Genomic DNA, 17,624 nt, shown 5'->3' on the forward strand with positions numbered 1-17,624 from the left:
CAAGAGCTCGCACTCGTGAACACGTAATACACAAGAGCTAGTGAACATGTAACACACAAGAGCTCGTGAACATGTAACACAAGAGCTTGCACTCGTGAACACGTAACACACAAGAGCTCGTGAACACGTAACACACAAGAGCTCGTGAACATGTAACACAAGAGCTTGCACTCGTGAACACGTAACACACAAGAGCTAGTGAACACGTAACACACAAGAGCTCGTGAACAGGTAACCCACAAGAGCTTGTGAACACGTAACACAAGAGCTCGCACTCGTGAACACGTAACACACAAGAGCTCGTGAACACGTAACACACAAGAGCTTGTGAACACGTAACACAAGAGCTCGCACTCGTGAACACGTAACACACAAGAGCTCGTGAACACGTAACACACAAGAGCTCGTGAACACGTAACACACAAGAGCTCGTGAACACGTAACACACAAGAGCTCGTGAACACGTAACACACAAGAGCTCGCACTCGTGAACACGTAACACACAAGAGACTGAACCTGATTCAAGACCCGATATACTCACGGCGAAGGGCTTGTTCGTTCTTCACTTAGAAGTAAAATGGAACTTGAAATATCTTTGCACTGATATACTGTTGACGAACATCTCGACGCTGCTGAGAGCGACGGTTAGATGAATATGTGAATATGTGCTGCTCTTTCCTCTCAAGAACAAAATAAACACACGACAAACGGTGAGAAACAGCAGTTCAGAAAGCATCTGATCATAGAGATGTGGATGTTTGCAGCAGATCTGAGATTCACAGATGAAGTCATTAAAATGACACTGTTATGATAGTTTGGTTATAAAGTATATTTAAAACTCTATATAGATCTGACTGTGCAGAGTGAGACTACACTGTAAAAAAATTGCTGCGATTATTTATCACAACTTAAAATCCAACATTGTTTCAACTTTAAAAAGTATGTGTTCATGCTTGACTTAAAATATTAAAGGAGAACTCCGGTGAATTTTTAAGTTAATCTTGATCGTTTTACCTTTGTGAGTACTGTCTATAGAAAAAAAAACGAACCGGATGAAGTTCCCACGGGACTTCAGCGCGAGACTACAGCTAGCCGTCTAAAACACTATTTAGGTGAGTTTAAACAATGGCTAAGTTGCTAAACGCATCTTGTTGTCATGTAAGGGCCCTGTTCATGTTGGACAGACATTTTAATTGCATTTTGTGTCTGTTAAGAGGCACAAAGACACTCTTTAGGTTTATGCCCCCATAACTGCCGTTTTAGCTGAATGGGAGCTCTGGGCATTAACTGTAGCAGCTCCGCGTTGCAAGCACCGATCCGGTTCGGTTTTTTTTCTATAGACAGTACTCACAAAGGTAAAACGATCAAGATTAACTTAAAAATTCACCGGAGTTCTCCTTTAAGTTTAGTTAACTTTAGTTAAGTTGGATATTTAAGTTATCTCAACAAATTTTAAGTTGTTATAACTAAATCGCAGCCACATTTTTTACAGTGTATAGTTTGAATGAATCCCTTTTCTTTGCACGACACATTGACATTACAGCACAGAACGGCTCTTTCGTGGTTATCCTGAACATTGTATAAGCATTTGTTTCATGTGTCATTGAAGGAAGAAGAGGCTCTCGGGAGCGTAAACGTCACATACTTTTGATTTTCCCGGCAAAAACGTCCCGACTTTCCCGATTTTCATAGACAACCTAGAAAGTCGAGTAAAGTCTCGTTTTTTAAGTTTTGTTACAAGCTGTTTATAATTGCCAATAAAAGGGGATTAATACATGAAAATGTTTACATATAGCCCCTTTACTATTCTGTTCAAATCTGTAACTAACAAAATCCAGTTCCTTAATGACATCATCCTCCAGGAAGTGACATCACTTTGGAGGGAAATCCACAGCACAAACTACAGTGAGTAATAGATCTGATGAATTCAGTGATGTTTTTTTGGTTTTAGTTGGTTTGTGTTTCATCAGAAAGAATAAATGTTTTTGAGAATATATATATATATACTGCAGGATGCCACAAATGCCAATCAGAATCAAGCATCCCTTCCCAATATTCTGATGCATTCACACACTCTCTGCTCTGGAAATACAGGCTTATATTGTGAGTTCACATTGCTTTTCCTGAACAAAATTATCATGCACAGTTCCTGCAAAGCTCATGTTGATCAGACACAGAAAACATCTTTCTGCACACACACTTTCAGGCCTGCATGTCCCCAAACACACACACCGTAATGATGATTCAGAGGAAACGGCAGCCACGTGCCTCGGGAGACTGATTTTATATGTGTGCAAATAAAAACCGATCAGGTTTATTGGTCGCTGAGGGACTGAATGGATTAATTTGTAATTGCTGGCGATTCTCTCACACACACACACACACACACACACACACACACACACACACACACACACACACACACACACACACACACACACACACACACACACACACACACACACACACACACACACACACACACATACACACACACACACACCAAGTCAATAATAAAAACTCTGAAATGTGGGGTTTACTGCTATTATGATGTGGTTTTATTCTTATCATACATAACTGTTCTTTATGTATGTGTGTGTGTGTGTGTGTGTGTGTGTTAGAGAGAGAGAGAGAGAACGCACCTTTTTTTACTGTCTAAAGCAAGAAAAATAAAATGCATGTATTATCAGACATTATTTAGCTTCTCTTGCAAATGTTTCTTGTTTAGTGGATTTTTTAACAGGAGCTCCTGACAGAAGGACTGAGTATGAGCGTGTCTGTCTTCTGCAGTGTGTGTGAGGGGCTCGTCTCCGAGGAAGCCTTCAGCAGAACTCACACACACACTTCACACACGTCTGTGTTCTTCAGGGAGACGGGCTGCTAAAAGCTTTTCAACACCAACATCTCCCTGTGATCCCAGAGAAATCAAAGAGAGCAAATCTCTCCCACTGACGTGTGTGTGTGTGTGTGTGTGTGTGTGTGTGAGCGAAGATGATCAGAGATTCAGTGAGGAAGAGCAAAGTTCATCACATCTCACCGCACGACACGAGCATGTGAGTTCAGATCATATTTATCATAACAGCAAACAAATCTGCCTTGATTGAACATGAAACACGTCAGGTTTTTATATCCGTTGCATTTAGCTCATGCATAATAAATAAACGTCAGAACACACACTTAAAAAAATATTTATCAGTTTCCACAAAAATATGAAGCAGCACAACCGTTTTCAACATTGATAATAATCATAAATGTTTCTTGAGCATCAAATCATCATATTAGAGTGATTTCTGAAGGATCATGTGACCCTGAAGACTGGAGTAATGATGCTGAACATTCAGCTTTGATCACAGGAATAAATTACACTTTACTATATATTCACATAGAAAACAAATGATTTAAATTGTAATAATATTTCACTTTTTTTTACTGTATTTTTTTTTATTAAATAAATGCAGCCTTGGTGAGCATAAATTATTTATTTATTTAAAAATCTAAATTATTCCCATCTTTTGACTGCTAGTGTATAAAAGATAGATAAATAAGTAAGGGTTAATGCCCTTCGACGTGTCCATTGTCAGGTATTGCGCATCGGACGGTTGCCTCCGCCGAAGTCCATTAATACCTGACAATGGACACCTCGAAGGGCATTAACCCGCTTATACCATGGTCACTTGCCAAATAACACATTTTTAAAACATTAGTTTATATTTTAATTAGTTTTACAATCGAAATCTAAAGTTTTTACAAACAATAACTTGGTTTCCCTGGTTACGCCTGACGGTTTATTTAGCAACCGGAGATATTTATAGTCCGTATAGACCAATTATAGGTTTGTAAACATCCGGGATGCGCGCGCATCGTGATTGCAGAAAGACCCGTTTAACAGCTGATCATTACACAGATACGGAGAAGAAGAATACTAATAGCTCGATTTAAAACATTTTTTATATATATTTGAGTTTATATTTAGTTTTCGGAATGTTCTCTGCATATTTTTTTTACCACTTTTGGTCCCGACATGCGCAGAAGAACCTGCGTGACGCCGTGTTACGTAGGGTGATAATTCCCCTATAGATACTTTGATTGCCTGTTGCTATGGTTACTCACAGCTGATGTAGCCAGCACATTTATTTATTAATTTCGAACGGTAAACAGTCAGTTTCACCAGAACTCCTTTACTAGGTGTCCTCTATCACTTTTTAATGGACACCCTGCAGCCAATCAGAATCGAGTATTCACCCAGACCATGGTATAAATGTGTAATATACAGTACTGTGCAAAAGTCTTAGGCATGTTAATATGGGGGGGGAGAGATATTAACATGCCTAAGACTTTTGCACAGTATTGTATAATAATAAATAAATATAATATACAGTATGATATGTAATATATAATAACTCACCACAGGGTTAAACATTGAAACCTGAATCACACTCTGGTCTGAAATGAGCAGCGGGAGCCAGTTATGATGTCACACCGTGACCCCCTGCCCTCTGTTTCCATGGCAACGGTAAACAAAGACTCCAGAGACATGAAGGAGACGAGATTAATGACTTTGACAGACGGACTCTTGAGAGAAAACCCATGAGACTCACAAGTCAAACTTTGTGTCAGGAGTGATGATGTTAATTTTCCTCTCTCTTTTGCACGATTCCTCTCGGACATCCCTGTATTGTTGATGGCGTTCGGAGAGATCTGGTCGGTCTCCACAGAGGCGGATGGGTTGAGAGATTGTTGTCAGTGTTCCTGTTGAGTGTGTGTCAGTGAAACCCGCTTTGAAGTGAATGTCAGGGGAGATTTATGCAGTTAACACTTTGTCTCTATGTGAGAATGAAGAATAATGTAAAACACAGAGCTGGGCTTCTGCAGACGTGGTGACAGGATTGTTAGTGTCTCCTGGAGAATGTTTAAAGCTCATCAGTGTATCATGTTACCAGACTGAGAAGACTATATATATATAAAGTTATTAAAGTTACAAAGGTTATTCAGTCAAGAGCAATGAGTGTTCTTTGTCTTTTGTTGTTTGATTAACATTAAAAACACAGACCACAGCAGGTTTATTAGGCTGCTGTCACTTTAAGAGATGCACGGATCCAATATACTGTTACACATGCGTTTTATTTCTCAACTGTTTATGTTCAGTTAATGTTTACAAGGATACTTGCCAAGATGGGCATTTTGGCACTTTTTATTGAATATGTATGTTAAAGGTACAATATGAAATTTTTTGCTTTAAAAATAGCAAAAATCACTATACCTATGTTATATTTTTTTTTTAGTTGTGTACTTACATTATCCCGACTGTTTCCGACAACTTTCAAACCAGGAGAAATTTGTAATTTAATTCGAAGACACGGACCGTTTCTTTTTTTCCGTTTTGTCGCCGTCAATGGCGTCATCTCCACGTTCTCCCTGGTTTCCGCTCGTACTGCCATAGCAACCAGAGCCCTCTGATAGTAACCAAGGCGACAGACGTGGACAACTGTGTAGTTCGTAATGTCTATCTGCACGCTGTTGTTGTTTCGTTCAAACATTATGGATCATGGCAAGCAGACTTTGGATAAAAAAGGAGAACTAAAACGAGAATCAATATCAGCGCGGTGTTTTCGAGATGCCGAGAGCTCCACGTCCGAGACTTCGACGGCTCCTACATGTACTTTATTAAACAGGTGAGCACATTTACATAAAACTAATCAATGTTATATAGTTCAACAATGATAAAATGTTAGAATATGATCTGTATGTTATTCTAATGTTGATCTAGCTTACTGCTAGTCTCATACAGACAAACTAACACATAGAATAACATACATTTCAACACATTCAAATGCAGTTTAGTGTGATAGTGTAATGTTAGACCAAGTGAAACAGCGCTGCCTCACAAGTTTAATTTGTCTAATAAGCCGACCTGTGAGTAGTAATTCTGCACTTGCGTGTAGTTCGGTAGAATGAAATGTCCATATTCCTTTTCTATCCGTGGGACTCGCGTCGCGTGTGGAGCTGATAGCTGTCTCTCAGCAATCCCGAACTGCTTCATATCACATTCATGATAAAAACATAGATGTATTTACTCATCCATAAACATTATTAGATCGGTCGGCTTGACGTTGACGACAAGATCCATAATTCTTAGCAAATGTTGCGTCATCAAACTACGCCTTTGTTATTGGAAGAAGTTAGAGACCCCTAGCGGCGAAAAAATGAATAATTGTACGTTTAAAGTGCAAGAAGATGTGAAAGAGAGTTTGTGCACTATTTCTTGGCATGAACTTCGGATGTAATGATACGTGAGCAACGAATTGAGTTGACTTTCACATCTTCTCGTACTTGAATATTACATTGGCGAGGCTTAAAGTTTCGTGGCGATGCAACACTGCCCTGTCAATTCACCTTTGTTCACATTCATGGTTTCACAATTTTCCATAGTTGGAATTCATAAAAAATGTACCGGCAAACTGGCGATTAACACCATTTCATAGACTCACCAATGCCGATTTTTGTTCATTTTAGGCCCTGGGTTTCTTAATAAAGTGGCAGGTGAGTGTGTATGAAGAGTTCAGATGCAAAAGCCTCTAAGTGCCATCTGAAATTTTCTTCTAGAATGATCATTTTTATCAAGCTCGTATATTTAAGTTCAATAATTTCACTTAAATGGCAATGCAAATTACCTATTAATTGTCATTTAAGTGAAATTACTTAACTTAAATATACAAGCTTGATAAAAATGATCATTCTAGAAGAAAGGCTTTTGCATCTGAACTCTTCATATATACATATTTATTAACAAAAAAATGCACTTGATTGAAATGTGCAATTTTTATGATGTGCCAAAACAATTCATAAAAACGATCAAACATAAACATCTTCCCAGAGAAACATTTTATTGCTCAGATGTTGCCCTTACAACACTCAGGAGATTTGAGTATCAACTTTATTGTTTGGCAATGAAAGGACACTGGCTTTGAACTGGATACTTAGGAAATGAAAGTCAAGAGACGGGGATCAAGAACAAGAGGACATGACTGAGAGCTGAAAGGTTTGATCCTTTAATTCTTTCTTCTTGTTTTCATCTAGTGAATATCTGTTGAGGTACATGAAAGTATTTCAGGTTTGTTCTTTCACCTTCAGCCTGTGCGTCCCGCCCCTTCAAGGACTGCATTACGTTATTGACAGGTAATCTCCATTAGAGAGATCGAGTGTCTGTGAGGTCAGCCTGTTATGAGAGGACAGCACTGTGTTATCTGTGAAGGGCTCAAAACTCATTATAATCCAACATGATGCAGCCGTGAAGCTCACAGCAACGTAAGGTCACGTTTAATGAAAATAACTCATCATAAAATTAAGAAATTATGAATTTGTTTGGATTGAGTACTTTTCATTATTGTAATACAGTATTTAAGTAAGCATGAAATGAAATGCAGAACAAGATTGAACAAGATCGCAAACCTCACTACTATATATAGACCTTATGTAGCCCCGCCCCTTTTCAGCGCTGCGCTCGTTGTCTTTCGACTTCCGGGCTGTATTTTCACAGCGATTTTGCGTGTTTATGAATGAACGGCTCGTTTTAAAATCTTCCCGCTCGACTGACATTTGTTAAGTCATCTGCTTTAAACATTACAGTCCTCATGATAACTTTCGTTAACTTTACATTAAGTAAATCCACTTCAAAAGCTAATTATGTCTGGACAGCAATGCCATAGAGATATACAGAGCGACCGCAAAAACGGAAGTTAAAAGACAATATTCTAAAGATGGCGGCGCCCTCGTTTCTCTGGCGCATAAGGTCTTATTGTAGGCAATAAACAATATGTGACAAAAGAGGTATGCCCGAATTCACAGTATATTCATACCTCACACATTAATACTATAGAGCGTATAGGCTACTTTTTTTATCGGACATGACTTACTTATTCAAAATAAGTATCTATAAGAGTGAATGCGATTTCAGACACGGCCATAGTCACGTTTTTGTTGTGTTTGGTTCTCATTTTCAAGGTCTTTTTTAAATAGAATTATGTTTATTGAATTTTCATTATAATACAAATATAACAAGACATAAAAAATAAACAAAAAACAGTACAATAAAATAAAAATAAAGGAACACTAATGGCTCAGATTTGTATATAAAACAGAACTACACCATAATAAAATAGATTATAGAATAAAAACAATACAATAACGTATTTCAAAAAGATGCAGAAGAGGACAAAGATTCAATGTCCAGAGAGTTATATAATTACAATATTCCTTGTAATATAATAGGGCGAAGATGATTTTCCAGATATGGGGTCCAGACTTTATTAAACTGGCATGTTTTTTTAATGCTTTTTGATAAGACGCTCCAGGGGAATCAACTCAAACCCTGTCAACCTTTAAGAGATCACTAGTCCAATTAAGTAAAATATTTTTTTCCTGCATCAAAGGATAGAATACTACACAATTTCTTATTCATTTTCAAGGGCTTTTAGTTTACATTCCTTTGTCCTTAGTTTCCCGTCATCATTAGTTTCCATGGTTATTCATGACTTAGTTCACCTGTTTTGTATTCAGACCGCTATCATGTCTCGAGACAGCAGAGAGTCTGTAAAGCTGAGCGATCCTCTGCTGTCGTCGTCCTGGCTGTCCTCTCTGAGATATACAAAGCTGACTGAAGCTCGTGGATCACGGTGTCTTAATAAACTCTCATATTGTGTCCTTGCAGCGGATCAGATCCGGGAGGTTATGAATCAGTTTCACTCAGTCGCAGACGCAGCGGGATACGGGACGTCTGACATCTCACCATCCTCTCATGCTGTATTTCTCTTCATGCAAGAAGGTATAGAGGTTGTGTTGTATTACATAGAAGCAACTAAAGTGTCTTAGTGCTTAAACTTGATCATGAGTCAAAGTTTTTATCAGAAAATGTGTGCAGTCCATATTAAGCAAGACACAATATATATTGAGTATTGAATAGGACATTTTTAATGAGCTTTTCCCATTTTTTTACTGACAAAATTGCAGTGGGCGTGGCCTGTTCTGACACCTCTGATTGGTTCAGCTGTCTGAATGAACCTTCATCCATCCTGACTGACACTGACCACAAAACACACTGATTCTGTGTGACAGGTGAAGCTTTTCAACTCCTGCCAATCAGAGTTATCATCTCTTTTTCTCTTCTTTCCTATGATGTTTTTCCTGCGAGAGTGTCACGTCAAATGATGCAAGACTTCAGAAGGACGATGCCAACATGACGAATGTCGGATGTCCAAGAATGACAGAGGCTGAAACACACACTTCATCAGTAAGTTCTTCACTGAATACTGTACATGATTTTGGATGCCGTCAAACTCTCAATCTTGCAAAGATTTAATCGCATTTTTGTCAAATTCGGTGACCAGTTCTTCCTCTGAAGTGCTTTTTGTACCTATTAAACACAGTTTAAAAACGTATGCAATCCGATCAAACTGAATCAAAACCGTTTCATTTGTGCAGAACAATCATGGAAATGTCAGGGAATTTTAAAACCTGTGATTTCCAGGCCTGGAAAAGTCATGGAAATAAGCAAAATCCTTAAAGGTTATGGGTATTTCTATAATGTATATGATCTTGACAAGTTTCACTAGGAGATTCACTAACACAAAATATTCCAATGCATTAATCAAGAAAGGTCGTGGGAAAGTGTGGGAACCACGGAAGCTCTTGCCATCCAGGGTTCAGGGTGATGCTTTTCCCAAGCTATAATTCAATTTTCTTCTTGTATCATTATCTTCGTCACTGATGATGAAGAGAGCTGTTTGAAGAGAGCAGCGGTGAGCAGAGAGTAACACACCAGTACAATTACTACTACGACATTAGTCCACTGCTAATTAAGACTAACTAATGAGCCATTCATCCTCATTTAGACTGAACTTACTGCCAGGAAAATGCGCTAATTACCGCCATTACTCATGTGTTCAGATCACACGTGAACAACATCACAATCACAGACATTATTACACAGCAATTACAGAGACAAATCAATCAATCATGTGTGACTGAAAGAATTTGCCCCGGTTTTACCTTTTATTCGTTTGCGTCCAGTGTGTCCAACTGTTTTTCTTATTATAAAAAACGTTATAAATTATTTTGTACTCTTGTACATTTATGGTGTGCCAGTTTCATGTTCAGAATCACTATGCAAGCATTGAGCGTTGCATAAACTTAGCCACTATGTTAAGATTATGTCTAGTTTGACTAACTAGCAGTTTACCAAGAGTTTACTTTTCCAATTTAAATTACACCGATCTAACTTTTTAACCATGCAGTCTTGAAGAAAACAATTAGATGACTAACTTTTAAGACTAGTCTAAGCAGTTTATGCAGACGGCCACTGAGTCAACCAATCACGTGAGGTTGTCAGTTTGACTGACATGGAACTGGAATAGTCTTCCTGATACTGTTCGTTGCTCAGACTCGCTCTCCCAGTTTAAAACTAGATTAAAGTCGCATCTCTTCAGCCAGCCATTCATATAATCCTACAGTTCAAACTACAATCCGGCCTCTAGCTCATAAATGCCAGAGGAGAACTGGCCCCCGACTGAGCCTGGGTTCTCCCAAGGTTTTTTTTCTCCATTAGGTCACCTGATGGAGTTTTAGGACACCATTAGGTCACTTGATGGAGTTTTTCGGTTCCTTGCCACTGTTGCCTTTGGCTTGCTCAGTTGGGGATATTTTGGGGATATTTAATTTAATTTTATCAATCAATAAATTCCTCTTGAAACAAATTTTGTTGTATTATTTTAATTTAATACTGTGAAGCTGCTTTGATACAATCTGTATTGTGAAAAGCGCTATACAAATAAACTTGACTTGACTGACCAATAGCAGGCAGGGGTGTGGTCAAAGTGATTGAATATTTGCTTGGAAATAATCAGAACTTTTAATTAAGATAATTATGTTTGATGCTGCTTATTATGGAATCATTTCCGCCACATCATGCTTTGGTAAATCAAAGTCTAAATTATGACTTTGTATGTCCTAATTATGACTTTTTAAGTCCTAACTTTGATTTTCTCCCTGGTTTCACAGACGAGGCTTAATCTAGTCCCAGACTGAAATGCATGTTTAAGCTGTTTTTACTGAAAGCATCAAAAAATATGTCAGTGTCACTGCTTTGTCTCAAGATTCACACCAGTAATGTTTTTTTTCTTTTCTTCCTAAGGCACGTTTATAAAAGCAACTCAGATGTCCTACTTGAACTAAGGCCTAATCCTGGCTTAATCTGAGCCTTGTTTGTGAAACCAGGGGCCGGTTTCACAAAGATAGACTTTGACTATGGCTTAGATATAGTAGATAGTCAGACTTCAGATAGACATCTAAATCAGACCGTTGCACAAAGCACTTAAGACTCTGACTATCTTAAGTAGGACTACACTGCAATGCATTCTGGGTAAAATAAGACACTTTTCAAAACAAAAAACATGGCAGGTCGAGTAAGCGCATTCAGCCGCTCAGTGCAGTTTACCCCAGCGGAAGATATGTGTGTGTTGGAGGAGTATAACAGTTACAAGGACATTTTACTTGGGAAATTTAGCGGAGAATGTAGTAACAAGAAGAAATGTTTAAATTATGAGCCATTTCCCCTTTTCTTTTGGCTGTTTGTAATGTAACTGATTGTTACTGCTGGTTGCCACGGTAACAGAGTCTTAGACCTAAGTTAGCCTGGGGGGAAGGTGTCTGGGGGTAAGTTAGCCTGGGGGGGGAGTTTTGGTCTAAAGTTTAATTTTTTTGGTCTAAATTAAGTCCGTCTTTATTTTTGTGAAACAGTCTAACTTGCATTAGCCTAGTCTATGAGCAATATTAGACTTGTCTAACACTATAGACCGGTCTAAAATAGCTTTGTGAAACCGGCCCCAGGCCTTTATCTCATTATTCTGATTTAGTAGGCCTATGTCCTAATATAGACTTTTTGTCATAATTATGATTTACAAAAGCATTTTTTTTTTTTATGTGGCAAATGATGCAGAAATGAGACGACTCACATTTATATTGATATGCAGTGCATTCACATTTATCGTAAGTGGCTTAAAATTTGTTCCATTTATATATTTTATGCAGACATAACATAACCACTACAGAGCCACCAAAGGGACATGATGATGGGAAAAAATTAGATGGGAGGAAAAATTTGACAAGCTATACATTCTTCCACAAATGTTTTGGGTTCTATGCGTTCTTCGTACGCAAACCTTTTGAGTTCTTTCCGAGCGAACGCAAAGTTTCTTAAGCGAACGCAAAAACATTTAATAAATATATTTTCCTCAAATCTCACTTTTTTCCCAGCACCATGTCCCTTCAGGGGCTCCATACCTCTTGAGTTATTTGCGAGTGAACGCAGTTTCTCTGAGGAACGCGAAGGTTTTCCGAGCTGAAACGTTTGCGAGAGAACGCAAAAGCATTGAAATACATTTTTCCCTCCCGTCTCATATTTTTCCCATCACCATTTCCCGGTTTAGACAGACAACACCATCCGAAGCATTTCATTCTTGGTGAATTCCCTCCCAGAACGTGTTTTTAACAGACGAGCTGCTGCTCAATTAACTCGGAAGGCTGTAAAACAAAGCGTGGATCAGCAGTTTCTCCTGGATGTTCAGTTTCCCGGGATCGGGATGTTCTTATCTCGGCTCGGCAGCGCTGCAGTGTGTCCTGCTCTATCGCAGATTGCAGAAATATCTTTGACATTCATCCAGCCTCTCGTCTGGCGTCCGATCTCTCTCCGTGAGAACTGATGTCCTCTCGAATTCAATTTCCTCCGCCGTGATCTGGCTTTATCTGGGTAATAACTGTTCCCAGGCCTGTGCTAATGAAACCTGTCAGTCCCGCGGGACACGTGCACGGGATTGAGGACCTGATCAGGCTGTCAGAGGAATAATCCCGGACAGATGAACAACATCAGCACAGGAAATCTGGGAGTCTTTGCACAGTCTGAACTCTGAAGGTCAAACGCCCCACAGGAGAGACGTCTGGGATCCTTTCGCACGCAGGGGGACATTATTCAATTAATAATTCTGACTTTTTTTTTTACTCATCCTCAAGTTGATCCAAACCGGTTTAACTTGATTTCTTCTGTGCATTTGCAAAATGAGACGAGTCAAGTTACCTTTATTTCTACAGCGCTTTATATAATACAGATTGTTTCAAAGCAGCTTCACTGGAAAATAATGATGCAAACTTCATCAAATATTCAAATTCAAATCCAGCTTTAAAGCAATTCTAGAAGGCCAATATCCAGCTCAATGTTGATTCGGTTCAGTTCAATAACTGTGTAAAGTTCATGAGTAAAGCTGAGTATATAATGACTGAATTTTGCATTTTTGACTGTCCCCCTAGATAATAATTGTATCCCTTAAAACTCATCTTTGATCACCAAAATTACATATTTAAATGTTTTTTCCTTCTTTGAAAATTTCTTTGTGCCTTAAAATATCTTGAGTGTAACTCGACACCCTTGCCTCATTTAGTATGCGTGGTTCTATGAATATGCAAATGAGCCCCGCCTCCACTCACTCACTCAGCTCAGAGATCCACTGGTTGACGATCACACGTTGATCTGATTGGTTACAAGGTAGTTTGTGACGTCAGAAACACCAGCGATTTCAAAGCGTGTGTTTGAGACTGTCTTTGGTTCACTGCAGTTTTAAGGAGGAAATACTCAGCAATGGTGTCGACTTATGAATTTACACATGGTTTGTGTTAAAGCATATTAAAACACCACATAAACACATAAACAACAGTAAAAGTTAGATTTTTCACCACAGGGAGACTTTAAATTATGAAGTAAAGACAGTATGTGACTTTTCCTTGAAAAATAAATGATAAGGTCGAGTCTTGCCAGCATTATAAAGCGTCTCTGCTTTCATTAGTTCAACCGCCTGTAGGAGTTCATCGGCAGGTCAGATTTGGACAGGCTTACGCTCTCATAAACAATATTGAAGAACCAATATGTTCTGAATCAGAGAGATGATTCAGAGATCTGTGCAGTATGTTCTGGGATCTTCTCTAATAAGATGAAGTGACTCTGACACTGAACAGCGCAACAGACCGTCAGTCTTTAGAGACGGAGATCCAGGAGAATCCTGAACTTATGAATCATGTCCTCCTCCTCTTTGAGTGATGTCTGCATCATATTCCAGAAGACCATCAGAAACGCCATTTTAACAGGGATATAAAATAAAGGTAAAAATGTTCAGACGTAGAAAACAATATCATTTATTATTAATATGAGTAATATCAGTGATATACAGTGCACTAGTGTTTAACAGTTTGGGGTCAGTAAGATTTTTTAATACAGTACTTTTATTCAGCTTTTATTAAATTAATTAAAAGTGATAGTTTGAATTTAAAATAAATGCTGTTAAAAATAAATTAAGAAAAATATAATTAATATATTATTAATATTATTTTTAAGAAAAAATATTGATCAGTTTCCACAAAAAATATGTCACAGCAGAACTGTTTTCAACATTGATAATAATGTTTCTTGATCATCAAATCATCATATTATACTGATTTCTGAAGGATCATGTGACACTGAAGACTGGAGTAATGATGCTGAAAATTCAGCTTTGATCACAGGATATAAATTACACTTGTATATTCACATAGAAAACAGATATTTTGAATTGTAATAATATTTCAAAATTTTACTGTATTGATGATCAAATAAATGATGGTGAGCAGAAGACATTTCTTAAACATCAAAACTTCTTACTGAACCCAAACCTTTGAATGGTAGTGCAATAGATATAAGAAAATGCGCGCATGCATAAAATTATATCATTATACAAGAATTGTTCTTATGCTTAATTTATTTTATTTTTTTACGGTTTTGATAAAATGATTCACAGTCCTGTTGAAAAATCCAGCATGAATTCAATGTCAGTCCAGACTGGTTTATGCTGGTGGACCAACATAGTCATTGTGCAAAACTGGTCCACAATCACTCCCGCTTCCCACGCTGAATCTGATCCCAGCATGCAAAAGGTTGGAAACCTGAGAATTTCAAGTAGGGATATCCCACATCTGACATTAGATGAGAAACAGCATAGCATGTGTGTGTGTTTGTGTGTGTGTTCAGCACTCGCAGAAAATGAGCCATCCATCATGGTACTAAAGCTTGACAAGAAAATCAATTAACAACCCAATTAAAGTCTGTTGGTTGTGTGTGAGCGTGTGTGTTTGACTCCAGCGGCTGCAGCAGAGACTCTCTGATTCAATCCAGTTCTTATTACAGTTACTGCCTGTCATTCTGCTCTGGAAGGCTGACATTTACAGTAACGCAAACCTCAAATCTCTGCGTTTTTTTCCCCGTTTTTTTTCTATGCATTAAAATGTTCAAACAGCGCATCCACATTGCATTGAACACACATTTTTTGCATGTTTTTGTACCTGATTTGCATGCATTTTTTCCTTCTAATTACCCAATTTGCATAAATTGATTGAATCAGGTGCAAAAACATTGCAAAAATGATGCATTCAGTGGGCACACCTTGTGTTTTTATGTTTAATCCCAATGCACTTGTAAGTGCATTACAGTAAATGTTTTTTCCCCCTTGTTTTTAGTCTAAATGAACCCTTGAAAAGGCTTTTATGCAGTGAGTGCAGGCATGAACAGATGCCTATACTGCATATAACGCATGTGCCGACAGCAATGCCATGTCTTTCTGTGATGAGACGTTTGGCCGTCCATGATCTCCCCGGAGCTTCACACACATTAACACACCGACGGTCAGCAGGAACAGCTGGGTCTCGCTGTGAGGTCGTGAGTCACGGCTCACATTAACACACTGTGACAGTCTTTCACACCTCGACGTCTGGACCCGATCTCCTCACTGTGAGGATGATGAGGATGATGATGATGATGATCACGCGGGGTTAACTGAACCTGTCGGAGTTCAATCCGGAAGTTTAAGGAATTTACGTTGTATAAGAAATGCCCAACATTCAGTGATATTGTTCACAAGCTGTTTTTATTGATGTCTTTCCGCGGATGAAACACAGATTGAGTGATTACATGAGACATGATACGGATTTCGGTAAGTTGTACTGTATCTTTCAACATACCTTCTGATATTCATGCATGTTTTTCGAGATATTATTCGTATTAAAGTGGAAGAAAAGAACTGAGGCGCTACTGCGATCTGTTACGTCACATTTAAGAGCGCCAAAACGCCATTTATTGTTTGAATTTCGTGATAAAATGTACAGAATTTGCGATTATTGGACAGGAGATGCTACAAATAATATTTAGTATAGCCTAGGGAAAAACTTCATTGGTTCAAATAAAGCCCAATAATGTAGCTGTTTTTAGCTGTTAGTGGGTTATTGTCGTGCTAACTTGCTCTAAATTCAACACACGAGAGATTTTCTTCACACACAGAGTTGCAGTCTGACATGTTTTTTGCACTCTCTTAATTGACAGGATATAATCGGCTGTTTTTAAACCGATAGTGAAAATAATACCTTTTATCGCCGATAAATTGGTGCATCTCTACTATTTATCAACACACTTTCCCATAATTCTTATGCAGTAGTTCTTTATGAGGCAACACAATTGATCTGTGTATAGTTAGTGTACAGTTTGGTTACACGCCAGAAACATCATGACAGGTAACTGAAGCCTGATGTGAAGGTGACAGGATGTGATGTCAGACTTGCTCAGCATCATGGGTAACACTGACCATTAATATGGCAGCTGCAGCGTTCCTCTCCTCCTCTCGCTCTACAAATTTGACAACGTCTCTCAATGTTTTTGTGTGTTTCTATGGACATCCCTCAATGTTTTTGACAAGACTTCAGTGTGTGCTCATTCTGAGAGATGGAACCGTCAGTCACGCGTCAGTCAGACAGAAGACAGACAGAAGACAGACGCCACGCGCTGATATGCAGAAATGATGCAACACGCAACAACTAATGGCCTTTAAAACACAAGATGTTTTGGGATGCACAGACGCCGATCCATGCACTGTTTCCAGTTAAACATTGACATATCCAGTAACAAGCTACTTTCCCCAACTAGTGTCACATCACTGTTATTGAAAGTGTAGCTTCTACATTAATGCAATAATCAAACAAGCACAGATTTCTACCATGAAACCGTGCTCTGGAACAGGGTTAGTGCCGCTTTCGTGCTGTTAACCCCGCATGTGCCAAACCTGTGCAGTGTGAAACAATGCAGTTCATGTCGTATAGATCGTATTTACGAGTTGAATGCACATGAATGCAACCACAATGTCGTAAATACGAGTGGGAAGCTCGGGATTTACTTTAAAGGGGAACTTGGCAACTATTTCAACTTAATAAATCCGTTTAGAAATCATTTGGATGGTTAAATAACCTGTTTTGGTGAGAATGGTGACTTTCCCCACACCCCCCAGCGTTCGCCGGCGGAAAACCAACCTTGCAACATGGGGATTAACGTCCCGGTTAGTTGGAAATAGTAAGTCTCGTGAGAAGCGAGAAACACAAACTGCTTTACGGCAATTCAACATAAACACACACACCATATGATACTGTGTATGATGTATTACCCACCTCGGTAGACATCGCTACACACGATAAAGTTGGCCGGCTCCCATAATAACAAATGCACATGAGCAGCG

At 38.6% G+C, this 17,624-nt stretch overlaps 1 long non-coding RNA gene across 4 annotated transcripts in view; it reads left to right on the forward strand.

Annotated features, from left to right (window-relative positions):
* The window catches only part of LOC309485576, an 83,934-nt gene extending 77,269 nt beyond the window's left edge, over window positions 1-6,665 (forward strand). For all 4 annotated transcript variants that reach the window (XR_014201226.1, XR_014201227.1, XR_014201228.1 and 1 more), the window contains 2 exons: window positions 2,791-3,053; window positions 4,411-6,665. This is a non-coding gene — a long non-coding RNA (uncharacterized lncRNA). The remainder of the gene's footprint in view (window positions 1-2,790; window positions 3,054-4,410) is intronic.
* Window positions 6,666-17,624: the final 10,959 nt, after the last annotated feature.

Source organism: Leuciscus leuciscus, assembly GCF_965113295.1.
Source record: "Leuciscus leuciscus genome assembly, chromosome: 21".
Taxonomy (NCBI): Eukaryota; Metazoa; Chordata; class Actinopteri; order Cypriniformes; family Leuciscidae; genus Leuciscus; species Leuciscus leuciscus.